The sequence below is a fragment of the Anser cygnoides genome, chromosome 4, assembly GCF_040182565.1.
Source record: "Anser cygnoides isolate HZ-2024a breed goose chromosome 4, Taihu_goose_T2T_genome, whole genome shotgun sequence".
NCBI classification, from domain to species: domain Eukaryota; kingdom Metazoa; phylum Chordata; class Aves; order Anseriformes; family Anatidae; genus Anser; species Anser cygnoides.
In genome coordinates, this window is record NC_089876.1 from 35,408,770 (window position 1) to 35,432,783 (window position 24,014).

Sequence of the window (24,014 nt, forward strand, 5' to 3'; positions counted from 1 at the left end):
TGACATAAATTTCCATTTCTCATATCCCAGTAAGCTACACTCCAGTGAAGTACATCTTTTTGGAATATTGCTCAGCAACTCATGTGAAGCTCTGAAAATAGGTAAAAAATCTCAATATTGAACTCTCAATTAATCTGCATCAAAAGAACATCCATCATGATTACTGAACTTCATAATTGACCTTATGAGACTGCTAGAGAAAACTCACTAAAATTATATTAATTTCTTCTGTGACACTGCTATTTTCTTCCATGTTGTATGAAAGACAATTAAATGAAGGTCGCCTAAGGTCAAAACATCTATTCAATAGATTTGAGCCCATTTCCATACACATGCTCTGTGAGCAGGGGTTATAAACATGACATCAATTTCAATTATATGTACTGATGCCTAAGAGATAATGAGCTGATTTATGAGGACAATACATGGTGCTGGAACACATTCATTCATTCATGGACTTGCAGGAAGATTAGTGCCTCTGCTGTGCTGTATACTTTGCAAATATGCAATATTTCAGGATACATAAGCAATAGTACATTACTGGAACGTTACTATAATGTAGTTGTACTTCTGTGATGCCTTATTAGTCAATGCTATGAGCGATGTAATGTCAAACAGGTAAAACAAGTAATGAATAATCAGCAAGTTTATTTATGAAGAAGAGATCCATAGATTAAGATCCTTTTCCTGCCCATTAGCCACTCATTCTTGAAAAGAACAGAACTGAAGAAGTTCCAGCTTAGTGAAAACAGATCAGTTTAGGTGACATGAGGCAGCTACCAACAACAAAGAGCTGACTAAATTTGCCTAAAATTTAGCTTTTATTTGGAATAAAACAAGGTTTTTCTTCAACAGTAATTCAGATGACTAGACCTATTTATATATATATATATAAACAAAAAATAATGTTGTTTAAATAAACATTTAGCTACAGAGAGCATGTTTTCACTTTATATTAACTGCCATAGCTACACTGTTTTATCATAACAGAGGATCTGTTCTGATATTTCTGAATTCATAATAACAAAACTGACCCTACAAAACTAAGCAGAGGTTTGATAATGCATTTTCTCTGAAAATCCCTAGTATTTTTAATCTGGACAGAATATAAAAATACATATCTTTTATAGATATAATACACTATGATTGGGAAAAATAAATAAAATAGAGAGAAAGCATAAAAAAAAAAAACAAGGAGGGGTGCAGATGAGAAACAGAATAGGATTTTACCCCAAATATCAGGAATGCTCCAGGTAATTTTTTATCTTGAAATAGCAGGTTGTAAAAGCAGCTTCTTTCTCTACTAACCTGCCCCAGTAGCTATCTGCTGCTGCACTGAAGGCCCTTTGTTAATAAAGACAGTTCCTGATGGTGGTGAGCAGATAACCCAGCTGATTGTAATCGAGGCGCTGATGCTGACCTTGCTGGCTGCTATCTCATTTACTGGTGCAGGGGGAAAGAGCCTCCTCTGTCCCCTCCCCAGCAACCTGTAGGGCAGAGGATGATAAAAGGGAAACAGCAGTGGTTGGGCTCTTGGCACTGAGGAGTCAGCAGCCAGTGCGCTGCCTGTTTGTTGGATGGGAAGTGTGGGAAACACCATCTTGTTGAAGAAAAAAATACTTTGAAGCATCAACAACAGTACAACAGTACTGTTGAACAGTATCAACAGAAGCAATGCGATTGCTTATCTGGCTGGATGGCTGAGACACCCCTGCTGCACAAATAAATGCTGGGAAAAACATTTGATAAGTGCAGGCCAACCATCCTGTCACAGGTGAATGGCCACCGGTCAAGCTGATGAAAGTCTGGGATGGCCAGATGGAAAAAAGAAGCAGGGAAAATGAAAGCTACTCCAAATAAATAAATCCATTCCCAAACCCTGACAGACTTATCCCACTGAGATGCCATGTGTCATTTTGCCTGAACATTTCACAATTTGTCTCAGTAATTATGTGTTGCATTTACTATTTAAATTCTCTACTTTTAAATACAAGAATCCAGCAAATAATTGCCTGTTAGTTAGAGCAGTTGCCTATCTGAGAGTACATAATTAGTCCCTTCCCTCAGCAACTGCTACCAGCTACTGGCAGAGACAGGCTATAGGAGGAGGTGTTTCAAAGGCTTTTTCTTATGGATTGTATAAAAGATTAAAAAAAATGAAAATGATGATATTATTAATGCCATCATATCCCCGGAGAAAGGACTGAACAGCTCTGTCACCGTTCCTCCCGCGCTGACAGCTCGCTTGAATTGGTCCTCTTAACTGTAAATCATAATTAATGAAAATGACAAGAAAACATCATGTCTGAGCCTTTCTATTTCAGAGGGAGAGTAATTGAGTCCCAGTAGCCCTGGTTTGTGCTTTGGAGCCTCTGGGAACACAAGGAAAGCCATACAAGGAGCCTTCCAACCCCTCAAGCACACAAAACCCCCCGACCCTCATTGATGTTCCCACTGCACATGCCAGCAGTGGACTTCGCTCACTGGTTCTCACACAGTGAAAGTCAGGAGCAATTTTCTCCTTATGGAAAAAATAAAAATAAACAAGGATGTTGACTAACAGAGCTGGAAGTGTTTACTTCAGTCATTTACCTGCAGAAAGACTTGATGCTCCCTGCTCAGAGACCAGCGGTGATGCCTGCCACCTCTCCCTTTTTGCTCTGGATTCCTTAGTTTTTGCCAAATTCACCTACATTCAAAACAATTGGTTGGATGAACAGAAATAATAATAATTAAAAAAAAAAAAAGAACTACGCTAGGAGAGATCATGCTGAGGCTCATATTACTTGTTTTTCTTCCAGACAGGATATTATAGACAGGACTTATATCCCCAAAACCAGTCTGTCCAAGAAAAAACTAACACTGTTCTCATGGATTTAACATAGATTTCACCAGAATTAGAGGTGGACTGATGTTGTAACCTCTGCACAGAATTGCTCATTACTCGGCAGTGATGTGCCCTCCCCTATGAAGCAGCGGCCAGCCGCTCACCCCTGCTCCATTAGTGCGGGGTTCCTGCAGCACACTGGGCATCCAGCTCAGGAGACATGCACACAGTGCTCTGAGAGCCTAATTGCTGTGGACTGAGGTGTTTCCCAATCAGATTCAAACAACCAAACTGGATTGCACACAGTAACGCAGGATTCGGAATTGGCTTCAAAATAGCCGGGCAAGCTGCCTGCTTCGAAATCTGTGCTATGTTGCTCTGTTGCTGCACCCCAGGGAGCAAGTTTAGAGGTAGCTTGGTATGTGGACACAAACTGTAGTCATACCACCAGACTGCAAAAGAGACCTGCCCTTCATAAGTCCTGGATACAGCTGATTAGGTGTGAGGAAAAGAAAACAAGAAAAAACTGAAGATTAGCTTTGGCTTTGGCTTTCAGCGTTCAGCAGTGAAATAGCATCATGCTGGCAATTAAAATAATAACAATAATACAAAAGTCATTCCAATACAGAAATTATATTCAGCCATGTGTCCTTGCTTCAGTCAAGCAATACAACACAATATGTCATGTTCAGCAGTCTTAAGCTTTGTCATTTCCTACTTTACAACAGTATTGCTTAATCAAGAAGGAAATCCAATGGGCTCTCACTTGAGTTGACTCCAGGGAAGAGTGCATTGCATGGTTTTCTAGTCAAAATATAACGATATAGCCTATCCATAACTAGCCTTTTATTTATTACTCTAAATTCGATATTTCATAAGTCTTGCCTCGAACCAGCAGAACACAATGAGGCCCCAGAGGAGTGCGATCCCAGAGGTTTTTCCCTCAGTTTTCCTTCAGACAAGTCTACAGATAAAAACTGAAAAAACGTCCATCCGCTACTAGCGGTCACAGCTCTGCTCTGGCCAAGATGGGATAAGTGCTTGGCATCTTCAGGGCCTTTTGTCCTGCTGAGGATGGAGGGTTTGGAGATGCACTCCCACTCCCTGGCCTCAGCCTGGTCCTTCCCTGTTTCCTGATCTGAGGGGAGGAAGAGGAAGACAGAAATTTGGATTCTGCCTGGTTCCCCACCCAGAAGGAAAGTCTCATGGCCGCAGGGGCTCCCTGGTGCTGTCAGGAGCCGGGCAGGACCTGGCCGAGACAGGGGATGTCTAAACCCACCCCTGGGCGCTCCTCACTCCAGATGTCCCTGGAATGGTCCCTGCCCAGTGTTTCCATTTAAAAGGCATTTGGAACAAGCTTACCATTGCCAAGACAAAACTCGTTACAGGATTTTTGTCCAGTGATGCCCGCATGAAATCTTTTCATTTGGAGGTCATTGCAGTGATTTAACGGTGCTCGATGGTTATGTCTTTTTGTTTTGTTTTGTTTTTTCTTTTCCACTGAATGTGGAACCAATCTGATCTCAGTGCTTACTTATGTGTTGCTGGGTTGTATCATCACGTGGCAGCAAGTTTGCTGTTAGCAGAGCCAGAAGATTTCTGTTCCGTCAGAGAAGCCGTTTCCCCTCTCTTCTTTTGTTTCCCATAAAATCCTGTTAGGGCAGAGTGGTGATCTTTAAGCAAGCTGCAAATTCATTGAATCAACACTACCTGTGCCCAGCTTTTCTTCGTTACACTCCCTTAGGAACTGAAGCAGTCACAGCAAGAAGCTGGGATACATGAAGAAAGTGGAACATTGAGATTTTATTACCAAAACTGATCTGCGGCCATAACTCCTGATGATCTTTGAAATTTACTGAATTGAAGCTAACACTAAAGCTGGTACCAAAGTGAATGGACTGTTTCGCAAATGTTCTCTTGTGCTGAATAATTTCCTTTTTTGGGTTTTATCCTATAGCCTAATAGCAACCGGCTATGAGAGCCGTGAGATCTGGATTGAAGACCAAACTGCATCACTAAGCTGATGTGTGATCGTGAATGATATTTTTCTGTTTCTACATACCAAATTGCTCTAATGCTCCATCTTCCAAAAGAGGTAAAGAGGTGCTGTGTTGACTCAGATAATTTTGACAAAGAATTATCACACAAAGAACTATTTCAGCAGATTCACTCTATAAATAGCATGGCCTCATTCCACCCTAATACATTTTCCACACAACCATCTTTCTAGGCAGCTTGGAAAGATTCTCCTGATGGCTACCAATAAAAACAACCATCCGTTGCAATTTTGACTGTGCAAGTAATGTCTAGCTGCTCCATCTGTATAAAAGATGTTGTCCAGATCTCCTGATGATGTATAGCGCTTGCCCTGATGGCAATGTGTTAAGGATTAGAATAATAATAATAATAAAAAATCCAGTTCTATCATATGAAGGCAAAAAAAAAAAAAACACAGGAGTTTTGTCTTTGGCTTTCTCCTCTCTGGTCTCCAAGGTGTCCAGACAACATCAATGATGTATTAATTTCTGCTCATTTGCCACAGCCCTCCAGGAGCAATCAGCTTCTGGGAGGCACATATTTTCGAGGGACACATCTCCTGTTAGAGACAGCACGGTGAGCCTTGCCTTCCCACACAGTGCATCCAGCAAGCTCTGGACTTCTTCTGGCAGTGCCTTGTGAGGATGCCCAGTGGCTGTAGGCACACTGAACTCTTCATGATATGTTTGGTATCTTCATTTTTCCCTATCTTTGCCATTTAAATGAATGGCATTATTTCACAGGACAAACCAGAGAATTCTCACCAAATTTACCACAGTACCCCGAGCTTTTAGGGGGTGAAACACAGTTTAGTGGTTGAATTACAGAAGTTACTTGTCACTGGTGTCCAGTGACATCAATCAGCTTCTTTCAATGTCTCTCAAGAGAAAAATTCCAGCTATCACCCTCATTAACGATGTAAATGCTCCTGGGGCAACTGATGGTTGAAATATGGTCTTTTATTTGTCCTGCCTCCCATGGACACTAAGACATATTTCACTATGCTGATGTGTATTGTAAACACAAGCAAACACATTCAAAGGCAACCTTATCCTATAACTTTTTATTTCCAAACCTCTCAAAAATGAAAACTCTTCATTGTAAGGAGAGCTTTTAATAGCTTCCATGTTCATCTATCACAAAGAGGGCTTACTCAATCCACCACCTCTGAGCTGTCAGCCATTTCAGATTGCCTTGTTTATATGCCCTGGGATTTTGTAAGAAATAAAACCGATATTCTAAGTTGTATAGATTTACAGACTTATTCTAAGGCTAAGGCCACAGCAAATCCTGGTTGTTGTACCAACATTTAAAAACTAGCAGGGAACAAATCTCTCTGCTTAATGGCTCATGTGCAATTTGAAATGGAAATAAAATATGTTTGAAGTCTATATTATACATTTAAATAGATTAAAGAGAGAATAAACAATCAGTGACAATACATGTGTGCATTAATGCAGAGAAGGATCAAGTCTTTCAAGTCTTTTAGATTCCTAAGGGGCCTCCCTGGTTTAAAACTGGCAGGACAGCTCGTTCACAAGAGGATCAAAATATATTATCCTGCAAGGAAAATACAATATTCTTAACATGCCAAGAAACTTTTGATCCTCAGATGAAAGTTTTGTGGGGTTAAAGAAGTAGATCGTTTTGGATCTCAGAAAAATTAAAAGCAGATTTGTCCACTCAGACAAAAACAAAACAAAACAAAAAAGCAAGCACACACAGATCATCAAGGAAAACAAAACAAAAAGCCAAATGCAAATCACCTCAGCCCAACATCTATTTCTTTTGGAGATCCAGACCCAAGAAGGTCTTGGATGGAAGGTCTCTTGGCCACTGCTGGGAGAGAGCAGCATGGTGCTACGTGGGACATGGTGCCTGGCTGGGTTTGAGTGTGTGTCTTCATGCAGACCATGGGATGTCCTGGGAAACAGCTGCTGCCACAGCTTTCCAGTCTGTCCTGCATTCAAGCATTTGTGGTGGTGGCAGAAGAAGTTGCAGGCATCTCCCAGGTGCTTTATCCTCCCCGACAACCCTGGAGCACGCAACTGAGATACGTGTAATGGCTTCTTTCCATCGAGAAATACCAACAGGAATGGGCCCTGCCTGGCTTGCATCAGAGAAGTCCTGACTAAAGCAATATGGTAATTATTTACTGTACAGAGCTTTTTAGTAAGTGTTTTGCTATAAATATTTAGTTGTACCACTGCAATTCTTTCCCCAGCTAGAGTGTTGCAAGCTGTAGGTAATCTTCTGTTATTGTTATTTTTCCCCTCTCTTGAGAGCTGCCCAGAATAACTCAAACAGAGTCTTTGTGGGGAGATGATCATCTCACTACCTAAGCAGAATACCATAACTTTTATGCCAGGTAGAGAAGGAAGCCAGAGGCTGATAATTAAGCTGTAGTTTGTAGGATTAGCAAAACAGTCACTTTTCAGCTTTGGGAATCTAATAAATTAAATTACCAAAGGCCTGATCTTTCTCAAACTGCAAACAATGCACTCAAAAACTGAGCTGAAGCTTCAAATTTTGTTGCCAGACAGTTAAGCTGGTGTGGCTTACGTTTGACGCCAACCTTCAACTGAAAGGCAGTGGGATTTTCAAGGGGGCTGCATGTGTTTGTGGGATAGGGAAAAAAAGATACAAAATTGTTCTCCTGGCATCTTAACAGGACCCTCATTTTAAGAAGTACATCTGAACATCAGCTCAAGGATTTGAAAACATCTTGGGGTCTGCACCCATAGGTCAGTGAAATTACACTGCAGTGTATACCCTTGGGATGTGGCAAGAATTCAGCTGGGTGGGGAGATGTTGGTGCTGGAAAACTTGGAAAAGCTAGACTGCTTTGGAGGATGGCTAAGCAATGGCTTGGTTGCCTATGGTGCTTTGTCATATAATGAGAAGTGTATCTCACCCCCTGCAAAAGACTTTTAGGTAGTGGGATCAGGCTGTTTTAGGCTTACTGGTGACGTGCCCACCGAGCTCCTGGTTTGCCTGTTCCCCCTGCCTCCTCCCCATACCTCTGACATGGCCCTGCTGGGTGTACTGGTGTCCCCATCTCTGCTCATATTCTTTCTCTTCTGTTCCTCAAGGTATCAAAGTCCACATATGCCTGAGGAATCAGTAGCATTTCTATTAGACCTCTGTCAAAGAGCATCAAAACTCGGAGAAATATGTTCAAAAATAGAATGGGGTTCACAGGCTGGGGGAGAGCAGCTTCTATAAAGTTGTGCAAACACCCAAGGAAGCAGCCTCTCCCATGTGCTAATTTAAAACCCCTCTGCAAATGGATGATTATTTCTACATTAAATATACATGTACATACTGTTAATGTTTGATAAATAATTCAGTGCTATAATGCCACTGAAAAAATAGGGCGCTAAGCACAGATTTGGTAATGCATTGTATATTATATTTAGCTTCATTCCTCTATTTACACCAACCTTTTTCTTTTCTATTTTTCACCCATATATATATATATAATAAAGATATATATAATAATATATATAAAATAAAGAAAACTATGGTAAATTGCCTCAAAAACATTGTTTATGCCTTCATGAAAGGCAAACCATCCCATGGCAACTGCTGGTTCATCCCTCTGTTACATATGGTCCAGAAGTGTCTATCAGATTAAAGTTTAACAGGTTTTAAGTCCTTCAAAGTGGTGGGGGTGGTACGGGACCTTGTTCCTTGTTGTGCTGTGATGAGTATTTCCCTCATCCAAGCTACAGTCTTCATTGTATGACATTAGGAAAGGCACAGGGTGACACCGGCTGGCTGCCTCCTGTAGCCACGTTGGCAGGGGAGAAGGCAGGGCTGGGGCGGGTGGGGAGTCCTCTCCTCTGCTCAGGACTGACAGAGGGAGGTTGTCCTTTGCCCCCCATAATGGATAAATATTCTTCAGCATTGGCTGCTGAGGGTGGTATCGCCATTTACTGAAGTATCTTGCAGTGCAGGAGGGTTACATAAATCAGGGTAGCATCCTGAAGACTTTTGAGGATACGTAATAGCTTTGCTTTCCCCTGGCACACAGAGATTTACCTCTTGTGCTAGACGTGGTAAATTTAGAGTGCCATCAGACAGGCAGCTGGGGCAGCATTTCATCGGGTCTATAAACCCCCAGCCTTCAAAGCACCAGCAGAAGTGGATGCTGTCAAACCAGATGGGTTTTGACATCAGAGAGCTGCCCCTGGGTGCTGCTTGCAGATGGGGGATATTGACCTTCTGTACTGAGTCTGTGAAGAGCAACATCCCTTTCCCTGTCAAGGAAGTTCTCCCCCTAACCCAGTGCTGAGTCTTACTTCTCACTGAACAAAACTACACCCATACAACTAGCAAAAGGGCAAGGCCCTCCTACAGAGCGAGCCTTGATTTATGATTATGTTCACAAATTAAAATTGTGAATGATTCAGGGTAGGCATATTGCCATTTCTCTGTGAGGACTCTAATCATGAGGGGTTTGTGAATGCTGAATGTTTCACGGATTGAACGATGAGTTATTATCAGTCCAACATTTTGCATCAGAAAATATAATTTATAATCAGAGCTCTCTGTTCCTTCCTCAGATACTTCATTCACCCAGGTGGGACAGAAACAACACACAAGGTCAATGGCTAATCACACAGCCACCTATGAGACAATCCAAAGAATCCTTTAACACCAAAGAATTATTCACCCAAACTGCTTTGAGTGTATTTATTAACAAATACCTGCTATCACGATCAGCTCACTAATGACTCACTTCGAATCTGGATAATTTCAGATGAAAGGGAAAGGACAGTGGCAGAATCGTAATTGCAACATGATTATGAGCATCTCCTCCCTTTCCCTCCCTCGCCACCATGGGAGCTTTAAGGAGTAATTGGATATTCATGTAGGAAGGCTGAGGAGCTAAATCACGAGCAGGTCAGCCAAATGCCCTATCTTTTGTTCACAGCAAACTTTAAATGACTGTTGCTATGCGATTATTTCCAAGACAACTCTTTTGAAAAAGCATCATAGTTACCAAGATGCTTCAGAAATACTGCACATAGACACGAAGAATTGGGAGTCTTCAGAAGAGTGGATTAACTACCCAGGAAGTATCAGTGCAGGGAATATACATCCACACGTATTATCATCAGGAAAGCGACGTTATGTAGCAGAAACGGTTAGCAAGGAACGCATGAAATGGGAAACTCTAATCCATGGGTGGTAATACTTGGTAATATTTCAATATGAACTACAGAGCCATTTAGTTGCTGTAATGCATTAATATGATGCCTCTTAGCAATCCTTATCAAACTTACAAGTTCCTCAAAAACTGAGACATTGCTGCAAAGATCTAGGTGACTTTTTGTGGTCCCTATCAGCCCTTCTATTTGTGAATCTATATTTAATTTAAAAATTAATCGTTTTCTTTGGATAGCATCCAATGTTAAAGAAATTCCCATTGTATGTGCTTATAAGGAGTTCTACTGCAAATATTTACTTCAATGCTAAAACATTATTTCCTGCTTATCCATTGTGATTAACTGAAAATAAACTAGGATTTTACAAATTTGAGCTTGTAGTACCAGGACAATTTTTGTTGTTTATTCTCACATTTTATTGTTTCATATTACAGGTTTTGTGCAGACCTTTCCAGATTTTCCTAACATAGCTGTTTCTCTTCCTGGAAAGATCTTTGTACCTCAGTCAGTTGAGTTGCATGACAGCGTTCCTGCATTTCAGAACTGATCAGTAATAAAACAGGTATTTTCTGTGACCAGTACTAAGTAGAAATCATTGTCTGAATGTAGAGTGCACGAAGGAAAATTGTCTGAAGAAGTGCAGTGAGAGAGAAGAAAAGGCGTACTGGGCAAGTTGCTTGTCTCTGTGTGTCCTTCCTATCATTTTCATGCTTTATAACCCTGAAAAATTGTTTCTCTGTCTAGGCGCCAGCCAGGTACAGCATAAGCAGATACAGGATGAAGTGTGCAGCACCTGGCAACATTTCTGAACCCTGAGCTGAAATGACAACTGTGAAAGAACCAGAAGGGAAGTGCAATTTCTACAAGAGAATCCCTGTCATGCCCGCTAATTAACGCCTCCGGCACGTGAACCCCCTGTCCCTATCACACTGGGCTGAAACTGAAGCTGTCAGCTCATTTGGGGCAAGTCACCGTAAGGGCTATGAGGCTGTAATATCCCCTACAGCCCTGTCATGTTGTTTGCAGCCCAGGACAATATAGTCAGTGCAGGGAAGCATCCAAGAAGGGAAAAAAAAAAAAAAAAAAGGCAAGAAAAAAAAGAAAAAAAAAAGGTGTTGGAAAACAAGAGAACAGAGAAGCAAAATCACATAGCAGTAAGAAGTAACAAGAAACACATGAAAATGAGAACTACCTCCATGTATGTCAATATTTGCCATCTCCAGCAGCATGACCCCCAGAACAAAGGCGACGGGTTCCCTGCTGCCTAGTGACAGAAACGAAAACAAACATTTCCTACAACCCAAGCCTGGCTGCAGAGCTTGCAAGTAATCTCTTATTTATATATTCTGCTCAGGGGATAACCTTAGCTCCAGAAACGCCTGGCATTTCAGCAGAACAAGCCCCTCTTTGGGAGGCACACAATGGCCAAGCTGCAGGCGCAGGGCTCCCTGCTGTGTTGTGCAGGAAGGGCTGTGATTTCCCTTCTTGGTTTCTCTGCATTTGCAGGGGTATTACTGCTTATTCACATAAAACAAAAGAAGGAATATGGTGCATATGGTCCCACCTTTTTCTCCCCTGCTTCAGCATATTTAGCAATCACCACGAGACCCCATGCTGGAGAGATGACTTCTCGCCTTCACACTCCTATCAGAAATGCATTTCCAGGATCATTCCCAGCAAATTAGTCCAATCAATGACTCGGTTGTCATTAGATGAGAATGTAACACAAACTCTCATTACTTTCCACACTGGCCTCCCAGAAGCACCAACTGCTTGATGAAAATGCTTTCGACCAAGCAGTACCCGAGGGTGAGGCCTGGTGGCACTTCACACTGACCCTTATCTCCCACAGCTGGTCTCTCCCTTCCCTGTCCACAAGTGCCCGCTCCCTCATGGGCACTCAGACACTGAAACCAGCCTCAAATCTTGTGTCTCTCTTTGGAAAAGATTACTTTTTGGCTACTTAGCCTGCCTCAAACCCACCCACGTGAGCTGTGAGGATGGGTGGCCAAGGGACTTGGGAGGGGAGACTGGGACAGCAGAAGCCTTGCCCTGCTTTGCTTTGCTTCTGGTGGCCCTCATGAAGTTCAGGAGGAGGCTCCTGCCATCACGACAAACATCACACAGCAGTTTGGCAGCTTCCCACTCGCACAACACTCCTGACGGGGAGCCTCCCACTTACTTTGCTGTCGTACTACACACACATAAAGTCTTAGGGCATGTGGTTCCTTAGTGCATTTAAAGTCTGGGTGTTACGGCTTGGAATAAATAGTAATGCCATGTAAAAAGTGGGCGGTAGGGTGAAAAAAAAAGGAAGAAAAATAACTGCTTTCACCTCCCCACCACCTGAGTTTCCAGTTCCTAAGCAGCACTTGCCTGAGTTCAGCGAGGGGCTTTGGCTAACTTGTCTGCTTGGGATCAGTACCATCAGAGACAGCCCCGTCGGTGTTCCTGTCACCCAGGCACTTCTCCCCGCACCTCTCGGGATGTGGGACACCCCAACTGCTGCCCGGGGAGGACCATGCTGTTGGGCCCTGGATGCTGCTCGCCTCTGCTCTCTCCCTGCCCCTGCTCAGGCGATGTGGGAAGACGGATTCATTTGCAAATGTAAATACCGGCTGTCAGAGAGGGCAAGGGATTAGCTTTCCATATGAAGAGGGAGGTGGCACTGCATGCTGTCAGGCTCATTAGGGAAGCAGGCCCCGTGTAGCTGGACCATTTGGTAATGATCTACCCACTCCATCCTTCCTTTGTTTCTTCAACAACCCTCCGGCTCAGGCCAGATCCCCTGGGCTTTGACATTTTCCCTTCAAAAAAAAAAGCCTATAGCCCTGATCCATTTGTAAGACCGGTCGAGAAATCCAATACAGATGCAGAAAGGATCCGTACGATATGAGATATATTAATTTTATTTTTTTAATTAAATTTAACCCCAGCCATACCTTTCCATCACCAGCCTTGTATCTCAGCTGGTGCACTCACATGGCAAAATGGATCAGCTCAGAGATCCTGCCAAAAATAAATTCTATAGGATAGCAGTGGACTTCAGCAGGATCAATGGGCTGACTGCGTTCACTGCACAGCTGCATGATCAAACGCACAATATTCAGTGCGAACACGCAGGTGGAGGTGGGAGAGTGCAGGTGGAAAGGGATGGAGAGTCAGCAGTCTGCTTCGGGTGGCTGCTTCCTGAAACAGACACGGAAAGCTAAATTAACTTGACAGGAGCTCATATTGTGCTACGCATCCTGGGCCCAGCGGATGCTGCAGGCCAGAACAGACGTGATACAGAAAACACCTGGGAATTTCACCATGTAACTCTGGAACCAAGCCCATAGCTTTACAAAAGCCAATATTTATTAAAAAAAATAAAAAAATAAAAAAAAATCAGCTTTATTACCACTACAGCTGTGGATCACTGGGTTCCTGCAGACTTGTCGTGTAGCTGAAACCAAACTTTGGTTTGAGCTTTTTGCATCATTAGCATGAGCTTTTTGCAGTAGGGTCATTAGGAGGTGGAAGGGAAGTCCACGGCTGCTGCTGCACTGCCAAGCACACAGCTGAAAATTGGTAACATATTCTCTGGATTTCCATACACAGGAGTTGAAACTGGATGACCTGGGTGAAAAAAAATGGGAATCCTGACCATGAGAGAGTTCTAAAAGGATTCCCCTACACCCTGGTTTCTCTCTCATTCAGATCCCTTGCTTCTTTGCAGTTATTTAGACTAATGTAAAAACAAAATTCTTTTTAAGAGTAGTTCTGTCAAAATTAGTTGAAAATTGGCTGCTGATTTCAAATGCTCTTTGAAGGCGGACATGCACAGCCACCACACCATGCACACATCAGCTCTGCACTGAACCACCCATACAAGTTTCAGCTCCTGGTCCAGAGATGGCTGATCTCTTCAACATTCACGTTGTCTAAAATGAAATTCCTTAAGTCAACACCCATTGCTGAAACCATGGTTCCTCACTCAGCCCAAACAACTTGGGATAAAATGCATTTATATTCCCAATTTGCATAAAAATTAGAACAGAAAATGTTTTAAAAGGCAGCAGTGGCATGAAATAAAATGCAATTCTGCTCCATTTCCTACTGGCTGCAGCCCATGCTGGCCATCCTGTTTTCCAATTTCAGTCTCTCCTTTGAAGTTAATTGTTTGCTAGTGAGAGCCGCTGAATAGCAAACCTAATGTGACTCACTGATAGCCTTTCCTCTGTTGGGCAATTGCCTTCCAACACCTCCTGCAGCCCACGAACCTCTGGGGGCTCACACTTCCCCGCCAGGCATCTTACACCAGGACCTCCTCCCATGGCTCCGTGGTGGGACCTGCCCAAGGACGGCTCCAAGCTTCCCACACTCTTACTGGGGCACCTGACCTTTGCGACTTGAAGTCACACACTGGTTTCTTTTGGCTAATTCAAGGGCTTTCACTGTTTAGAAATGAGGAGCAGGTGGCTCACGGTTTTGGCAGGTGAGGTCTGTATACTGTTGTTTCTGTATGCTGGGGAACTGCTCGGTGGATTCCCTTTGTGGAGTGAGAAGAGCGCTCTCCAGACATCTTAACAAACTCTTGATTTTTAAAAGGGACTAAACTCTTCACAGTGTGAAAGTAAGAGGGAGAATTAAGATTTTTTTTTTTCCTAGCCTTTCAATAAAAGCCTACAGAAAGTTTTCTATTAAAAGTCCCTTTTTACATCCACACAAAGGAATTTGCATTTACATGCTTCCGCGCTCAGGAAGCCCGTGGTTTCATCACCTTGTCTTTCCGACTGTGAGAGCTGGGGTCATGATGCACAAGTTTAACCAACCATGGTTTCTTCTCCCATAAGAGATAGTACTTCATTATTTCTCTTAACAACTGCACATTTGCTTGCAAGCAACATATTCAGGTACAAACAATATTATAAAGGAGAAAATAAATTTTCTGTAACAAGTCATGCATACAACATCATTCACATAGGCACTCAGACAGGAACACATTAAAATACATGCAGCACAGTCAAAAAAAATTGCAGATTGCTGTACTGATGGGTTTATTTTCTTTATTATTTCTTCAACTCTAGCTTTTAGCTAATAAAGTCTTATTATGCACCTCCCTACATTGAGAAAGAATTATATTTACTAGGAGAAAAAGGATACTATATTAAAACGCGGACCGCCTAAGCCATTTTTCTATTTCTGTGGGTTCTATAAATGGACTTTATATTTCCTTGAATACATTTTAATACATAAATGCAGAAAAATTATTCTTTTGCCTGAAGCAGACAACTTGGCAAAACAAAACAAAACAAAAGAAAACAAAAAAAAACCTGAGTGGAACAGCTGTGTTCTCTAAAAGCTGCTACGAGCTTGGATAGTACCGTCGCTTTTGTGAGAGGAGACAGGAAATAAAATGGTCAGAACTGTGTGAAGAGTACAAAATAAAGGTAAATCAAAGCAATTCAAGGTTTAATTTAATTTTCCTTTGGTTTCTCCTAGAAATGGTAAGACTTTCATGATACAATGGAATTTTGCCCCAAAGTTAAATTTAGCTAAGCTAGATCTGTTAAAATATATGATTATTTTTTATTAATTCAATGACTTTTCACTCTTTTGCCCTCCTGTTCTTCTCGTCCCTGCTATTCAGCATGCTCCATTACCACAAGGAAATGCAGAAGCAGGAAATAAGAGGAACTTAATTAAATTGCAAATTTCCTTAGAAATCTATGTGATCTACTTTTGTAAGCCAGAATTCTTTCAAGACTATACCAATCACCTTTTGGATCTGTCTCTGAAATGACCACTGCCATTTTCTTCCTTTTTACCATCTTCTAGGGTGTTTTTCTCTCTTTTCTAATCACAAGTAGTCATTCTTATTTTCTGAGGAGCTATACTCATATAGCTCCTCAGAGCTATATACATATAACTATATACATATAGCGTACAAGTCAATTTTCTTGGCTAGCAAAATGTAGCCTAGGTTCAGTTCAACTTTGTTTTTTTTTCTTTTTTCATGAAAATGTGTCTGTTTTACTCAGCTGAAGGGAGTTGCAGAGTTTCTTTAGCATCCTACCTCCTAAACTCAAGAGGTCTGCTAGAAATTCAACAGCGCAAAACCTCAGCTAAGTTATAAATTATTGCAGTCAGTTCATATCTCCTGGAAATACAGCAGCATTTTGTTTTGGTTTAGTTGATTTTGGCTTTGTATTGTTTCTGTATAAAACAACTGTTTTGAGAAAGCGCTCTGGCTCAGGGCTGTGACGAGTCTCTGCCGCCTGTGCCAGACAGGGAGTTGCCACCACTATGCCAACAAAGCACTGGAAGAAGTCCATCTCCCATCTCTGGAGCTGCCCAGCCCTGAGTTAAGACCTCCTCCTGTCACTAGTTGCTGCAGGGACAAGAAGAGAGAAGCCGGTCAGATCAGGAACGCAGAAGTGACGTGCATGATGCACAGGCCTGCATCACCTCCTTCCACCCTAACCTCTGCTTCCACACCCAGCCCGGCACTCTCCCCTCCCACTAGCACTATTTTGTCTCTCCCTTCAGAAGTATGGAAAAGCAAGGCATGTTTTTCAAGCTTTGAACTTTAATGAAATAAGTGTGGGCTACAGAATACTAATATTTCCTCACACCCAGGCCACTGGCTGGGAAAAAGTGAAAGAGACCAGGTGTTATTTGTTCGCTACTCCCTGTAGGATTTTTGCTTTAAAGTGCTGTGTATCCCAGCCACTCTCCATTCTGCTACCCATAGCATGGCTAAATATAATTCTTCAAGAGTGAGGAGGAAGCCATCGGCACTGGGGATGCTGGCAACCTCAGTGAAAAACACTGATCTGATAGCTTACTGTTGTAAAGCTATAGGATCATGAAATCTTAATAAAAGCAAGGATAAAAGCAACTCTAAGCAGACCCTTAGGAGATATATAACCTAGCAGCAACAAGCTGGTTCTCCAGCTAGGTCTACACTAGGGCAACTGGAAGAGCACCGCAGGTTGAGGTCCTGGTGTCAGACACGCCAGGACCTCTGGCTGGGTGGCTGCGCTCCATCTCCCTCGACTCCATGGCAGGGACAGAGGGACAGAGGCTGCAAGGAAGAGTCCCAGCTCCATTCCCCTAGGCACAACTTGCAGCACAGGAGATGTTGTAAAGCATGAACATCCTAGATATGATTAGTTTGCCCAGTGCTAACAAGGAAAATGTGTAAGCTCAACATGCCCACACCTATTTAATCAATAATGCATCGATAATGCAAAAAGGTGTCTGGGGTGTCCCCTGAACCAATATGTGTTGATATTCATCCAATCATCCAAAGCCCAAACCAGTCAGATTTAATCATGACATGGCTTATTAGACTTACATTTTATTTTTAGTGTGGTGTGAACATGACTGAGGAAAACAAAGATGCAGGTAACTGCTGTGTACTATATCCCTGTCAAACTGACGTCGTTTGTATGTGTCATTTCAGCTCAATCCAAAGCAAATATACTTCTCCACATGCATCTGCCTGACTGGTACTCCTGAGTAAAATCAGCATGCAGGGCTCTACACCCTGCTGCAACCAGGCCAAGTTCACTCATGGCCAGACCACCAAGAGGAATAGAGATTTCAGCAGGAATAAAGTCTTTTTGCTCTTCTTAAATATGAATTTTGTTCCTGTTCCTACAGTTTTGGAGGGTGCCTGGAGGCAGGGGAATTCTTTTCAGTGTTGAGCAGTAGCATCATTTCTATATTTTTGTAAGATATGGTGAAGATGGGTATCAATAGACAGAACTGACACTGCCTGTATTTGCTTCTCTATGATGTTTATCTCATTCTGAACTGAAAAGATGCAGGTTCTCTCATACAAATGCCTTATGAAATAAAGCACAATCTACCTCTACTTGACTTTAAAACATAAAAGTGAGGTAATAAGAGAGAGAATCACCATTCAGGGTTTTCCAAAATCCCCAGTACAGACCTTGTTTTTCATTTGGCATTTCAAACAACAAAGCTTGAGGGCCTACCCCGATGTTTCTTTATTCATCCGTTTTCAAAATAACTTTAAACATATTCCTTGTTAACTAGGAGTTAATCCTACACAAAGAATAAAGACTTGGCTGTGAAAGTGTTTTTTGCCCTGCTTATTAGTCTCCTGGGGGGAAAAAAATGTAATATCAGTGCATCAAAAACTTGATGCAAGCCTGTAAGTCTGCAAATACCTGCACCTGCACTCACATGTGGAGAGTAAGATCCTGACCCAATGAAAGTCAGTGGGATTTCTGCCCTCAGCTCCAACACGGTCACTGGTTTAGCCTGTGAGCAGTCAGATTAAATGAGAACTGTGCATAATCAGCTACTCCAAGATTTGTAGGGGATTGTGCCCATGTTTTTAATTCTCTCCTAAATTAAAGATTAATTATTTCTAAGTGTCAATTGTATTATTTTGCTAATTTGTCTGTGCGTGATTCCCCATGCCAGCTGGGCACATAATAATGTAAGCACCACTCATTTTGAAAAAGGCTCAAAGCAGGCAAAACGCTGAACATCCTTTGAAGCGATTAAGTTCTCTGAAAGGAGCAGAGGATGGTGTGGCAGTCAGCTTGGAGTTCTCAGCACAGAGCTATGTAGTAATCTCCTGGTGTGAAACTTTGAGCCAGTTCTTGGCTGAAATGTTGACAACAAAAGGAAGAGGATTTCTTGAATGTTTTCCAGTTTAAGTCGGAAGGCAATTGGGTGTTCTTCCATAGTAGGCAGGTAATAAATACCTTGCAGAGGCAGGAGGGAAAAATCACAAAGTTAGCAGTCTGCTTTCAAGTGAAGTTCAAGTTATATTTCCTCCCACATCTTTATCACTCACACTCCGTGTCAGGAAAAAGAGCAGACATTGACTTAGGCACATGCAGCATTAAAACCAGTTCCATCCATCTGTGTTCTGCTTCCCCAGATGAATACAAACATGGAAACTGGCAGAGATGCAATGCCTTTAGCTTCAGGTAGTTCATGAAACTTAGATCAAAACAGTCTTTGGGAGAGCTACCATCATTCCTGTTTGTGGCAGAAGCACCCAGCAGCCTGACAAAGTGAGATGTAATGTAGACAGGCGGAATTCAACCCCACTTTAAAAAGGAGAAAAACTACCTTAATGACAGTTTATTTATCTTAAGCCATTGCCAGGCCACATCCCAGGATTTTTGTTAAACCTTTCGTATCAAATGGCACGTCATGTGAGGTACTTCAGGAACAGCTGCAAATTCACTGTAAATATCTTACATGACTTCAATTAAACATCTGTTTTGTTGGCATACTGCAGCCAATGCTTAACCTTGACTCCTATCAGAATAATGTGCACCTCAATGTATTTCAGTTTCTGAAATCACATTTAAATAAATAATTAGCTTCATAAATGGTGACATCTTACCATAGGTATTGATTGTTAAATGGATCTTCTCCAGGAAGAACAGTCTAATGAAGTTAGATTTCTTACATGCACTCATGTTCAGCTTCAACAAACATGTGCAGTACATACATGGGCAATATGCAGCAACAAAAGGTGTCCATCTTCTTGAAAAAGCAAGGCCTGAATGGGAAATGACTGGCACAGGTTTCTTTCAAAGAAAATCAAAGCCAAAATCCAGAGTGTGAGAGCCTCAGAAATAGTATCTTTCTGTTGCTCAGCAGGGTGTGAAGTTATCCACTGCCCCCATGAAAATTACCTTACACTTTCACTGTAATGGTTTTGGATCTTTCTGCCCAGGTGAAGAAAAGTTGATTTTCTTTCCCCTTAGTTTGATTTAATACCAGTCAAGGTATGTAGAAGTACCAACACTCATACTGTGTTTATCAAAATGCAGAGAAAGAAACTGTAAGCTCTAATACATACGGACGAATGATAACAAGAGGAGAATTGTACAAATAAAGAGAGAAATGGGATGCAGAACTGCTTTGCACACCAGGAAAATCAAACTGCCATTATCTCTGCAACTTTAATCACTCAGCATTTATCAGACCGATTTTTTTCAAGAATTCAAATTAAAGGTCTGGTTTCTTATTTCAGGATTCAACACCTCCATAACTAAGTGGAAAAACTACTTTATTAATCGTCAGAGAAAATGGAAACTGTACATCACAGATCGGAGTGGCCCTGCATATGTCTCAGAAATGCAAAACATATTGGATACATTTAATAGGATGAGCTCACACCACACAAACAAACTCAGCAGGCAAGTTACCAAAAATTAGGTGTAAAGAACTGAAAATCTGTAAACTTCAGAAGACAACCACATGCTTAACAGGAATCCTAAACATGCTTAAAAATAGACATTTCCCTGGGCTGGAAGCTGCTGAGTCCCACATCCGTTGCTCAGAGCTATCTGAATGCATTCCCAATTAAAGGCACTGTTAGCAGCAATGCAAGTGCAAGCTCAGGCTTTCCATGAAAATGGGCCAAGGACACTGATTTTAGTATGACAGTGAATGCAGTGAATACTCATTATCTCTTGCTGATTTTGATGGAGAGCTGAGAGAAAACATCACAAAAGTGAGGGGAAAAAAAGAACAAGAAACCTTACATAGGCATGTTTGATATTCTCACATAATGAAACTTGGGGATTCAGCTTTGGTGACTTTAACACAGGAGAATTTAGTCTAGCAACTTACATAAATTCCTAACACCCTGCTAGCAAGCAGAGCGGAGTTGAAAAACATTAAACTGAAAGGTGTGTTGCTTCACATTTTATCTATGAATCCCAGCACTTCTAACATGCAGTATTAGGCCTGGCATCACCACATTGCTGGCTCGCTTTGGACATGCTCAGCCACGATTACTGTTTATTTATGACACCATCGAGCCTTTAGCACATGCCTAGGACCTGCTCAAAAACTGTTTTTTGTGTCTGTGGGGGGGGTACATCCACTGACATGGGTGAAAGCTGAGTTGGGGAAAGTAGCTGCAGCTTTTGTGTGATGTCTGTAACGGAGGTTCCTGGTCATTAAAACCTAAGGCCTTACTATTAATAAAGGCCAGGCTGTTCTAGTAGTGGATTTTACCTCATTTAATACAGCCATGTGACTTGTGATCTCCCCTTCAGCTTCACCTATTTAAATTCAGTCAGAAACACAATGCCAGGTTGGGTAGGAAGGCCTAGGGCCTCATGGGCCTCAGCTGTCCCTTCTTTCCCCAAGCTGTCGTGGAGAAATAAACACTGCGAATGCCTATGGAAATAGCAAAGGAATCACACAGGCATGAAAGCTCTCTCCAACTGAAGAAAAATACATTTATGTTCTGAAGAACAGCCTGGGTACTGGCTGGTGTGTGTGGCAGGCCCAAGGTGGGCAGGGCCTTGAGGGGCACATTTCAGAGGCCCAGCCCATTCTGGGCTTGTTCTTCCTTCCCTCCATGACACCACCAAGGCTTGGAGAGAAACCATCCATGTCTCCTTGCGGCAGAAACACCTCCACAGCCATGTATTCTTGTGCTGGAGGGGCACCTTCTGGTGTTTTGGGGATAAGGAAGAGTGGTTGTGCCTCTGGTTCCTGGTGTGGTAACGGGCAGAGCCATCCTGTTTGCCAGATCATCTCAGTCCTCAAGCAATTACAGGACACATTCTTCAGCTATCAAATGGCAGGCATGACTCTTTCTGAACGCTGTTGGCCCACTTGCCACAACTGTGAAAGGCACAAGGCCTGGGTCGAGCATTTCTGTATTGAATTCAGCGCTGCTGCTCAGTGCCAGCCACCACCTCAGATCCCTGGGAGAACAAGGCCCCGCTCACAGCCCAGGCTTTGTAAGCCCAACAGCTGTCAGTGTTTCAAGCGATGAAAGGAGAGATGTGTTTGTCTGCCCCTCATGTTACACAGTTGTACACCGTATTTTGCTAGGAAAGCTAGATGTGTGCTAGACCTGTTGGCAGATTTATCACTTGCTTTGCAATACTGTAGGTTCTTTGGAGAACAGCACAGTAGCTTCCTGTGCTGTTATTTTAAAGCAGGTTTTCTGTTACCATTGATCACAGACACCGTCTGTAAGCTGAGAACTTTCCACAACTTAAATCTCGATATGAGGGCTCTGAGGGACCCCTGCATCCATGGAAAGATATATGCCTTTGCTCGGGAGGGGTGGGGGGTAAAAATAAAGTCAACATGAGCTTTTTGTCCTTGACCAACTTCAAGAGTTTAAATTTCCTAGCAACAGAGAACTTTGCCCATGACAGAAATAACAATTGCCCTTCAATTCAGTGAGGAAATGTTTCCTCTGTGCTCCAACTAAGATCTGTGTGCCTGTACCCTCCATTCTTGTAAGGTGCAATATACCACTTTAGGGATGTCCTTGCTAATCAGTGCATAATTGCAAGGAGAAGTGCTTTTGTGTGCTGTCTTGGAAAACATATTTTATATGTGAAACATTTATTCAGTTTATATCCTAGAAATCCATCTCTGCCTTCAAATGTACACCTTAAAGGGAAAACAAAACAAAACAAGACAAAAAAAAATAGAGAGAGCAAAAGAATGAAAGAAAGAACCTTGCTATAAAATTTTGGAGAATATTTTCAGGTGTTGGTAAAATCTCTTAGAATCACAGAAAAAGGACAGCATCAGGAAGAGTTGTAAAGAACGGGTCCATGTGTATCTGTATAGCTAATTGTCCCCTTCGTTTTTTGGTGGCACTACATTTCTGAAGTAGGAAATGAAGTCTTTCCTCGTGGCTGGTTGAGTACGGGCCAAACTTCTTTAAAAAAATTTGTCGGTCATTGAGTCCAAAATCAGTTAATCATCTGCCACTGTCCTTTTGCTTAACACAGGACAAATGGATGTTCCCAGTCCCTACACATCACATTTTATAACGGATTATTATGAGAAAAGCTTATTAATCTTGTCAAATTGTTCAGAACACAGTTTAAAGGATTATTTAACAGCAGGTTCTCTCTCTTCTTTTTCCCCCCTTACCCATTTTATGCCTTTTCTGTTTGCTCAGCAGTTTACCACCTTAGTCATGGTACATTGCATCTCACATAAAAAAGACAATGCTTTCAGTGACAAGCATTTGACATGCTACATGGAGCAAATATAGGAAAAGATAGGGCTAACAGAATACCAGAGCAAAGACAGCTTTTCTTTTCTTCACGTGTTGGAAACGTGAACAGGGAGTTTTAATTATCTAAAGTTTTTGCAAATGAGATTTGGATTAGTTTTGGTGGCAGTTTCATTAAGGTAAGGATTATTATTATTTTCCTTCATAGTCTGTGTACATGTACCTTTCTCCATATTTCTCTGCTCTCCAGCACTTTGGCTCTCCTATTTCTTTTTCAGTCTGTCTTACCAGTAACTCGTCTTTTCCCTTTCAAAAACACCATTCATCTGGAACTTCTCACAAACTACTTATATTCAATCATGGGAATTGCATCTAATAATTTATCACCTTTATAATGTGCTAGTTTTGGAGGGTTCATTTCTTGTATATGTGACAAAGCTGATTTCAATGAGAGAAAAAAAAATAGAGAGAGAGAGAGAGATTTAGATGCTAATAGGAAATGACATTATGTGTGCCAGAACTGAGAACCTCCACTATCCCTTTCCACATAAAGGAGTGTGACACCACTCTAAGAGGGTCAAAAATATTTTTTACCAGCAAGAAGCATATGTTCTGTAAATGAGCAACATCAAAGTTAGAAATAGTTGAATATCTCTGAGTAGAGTAGCCCTAAGTTAATTTCACTGCTTTATTAATTAAGGACTAACTTCTGTCACCCCTTGTTCAGGAAGATGCTTTGATCTAACTGTAAGTCTGAAATATGAAAGCTAAATAATAAATGGCATATAATACACCTTACAGGTATGTTTTACAGAGAAAAACTACGGAACAGTTATAATACTTTGTGCTTCTTTTCTGGTATATGTTGAAATATCTTTTATTGTGGGAAGTGTACTGCAATAGTGAAGGACGAGTATTGCCACCAATTGATCACAGTAACAAGTGTCATCCCGGTCTGTCAGTCAAACATCTTTGTCAAGAAACT

General features: G+C 41.9%; 2 long non-coding RNA genes across 2 annotated transcripts; one reads left to right on the forward strand and one right to left on the reverse strand.

The window, feature by feature from the left end:
* Nucleotides 1-1,662: 1,662 nt before the first annotated feature.
* On the reverse strand, nt 1,663-12,435 carry LOC106042426 (uncharacterized). The gene is made up of 4 exons (XR_010831084.1): nt 11,231-12,435; nt 4,190-4,479; nt 2,593-2,689; nt 1,663-2,263 (listed from the first exon to the last, which is right to left on the reverse strand). It is a non-coding gene; the product is annotated as an uncharacterized lncRNA (long non-coding RNA).
* On the forward strand, nt 9,598-11,024 carry LOC106042421 (uncharacterized). Its single transcript, XR_001211099.3, has 3 exons — nt 9,598-10,016; nt 10,473-10,600; nt 10,783-11,024. It is a non-coding gene; the product is annotated as an uncharacterized lncRNA (long non-coding RNA).
* Nucleotides 12,436-24,014: the final 11,579 nt, after the last annotated feature.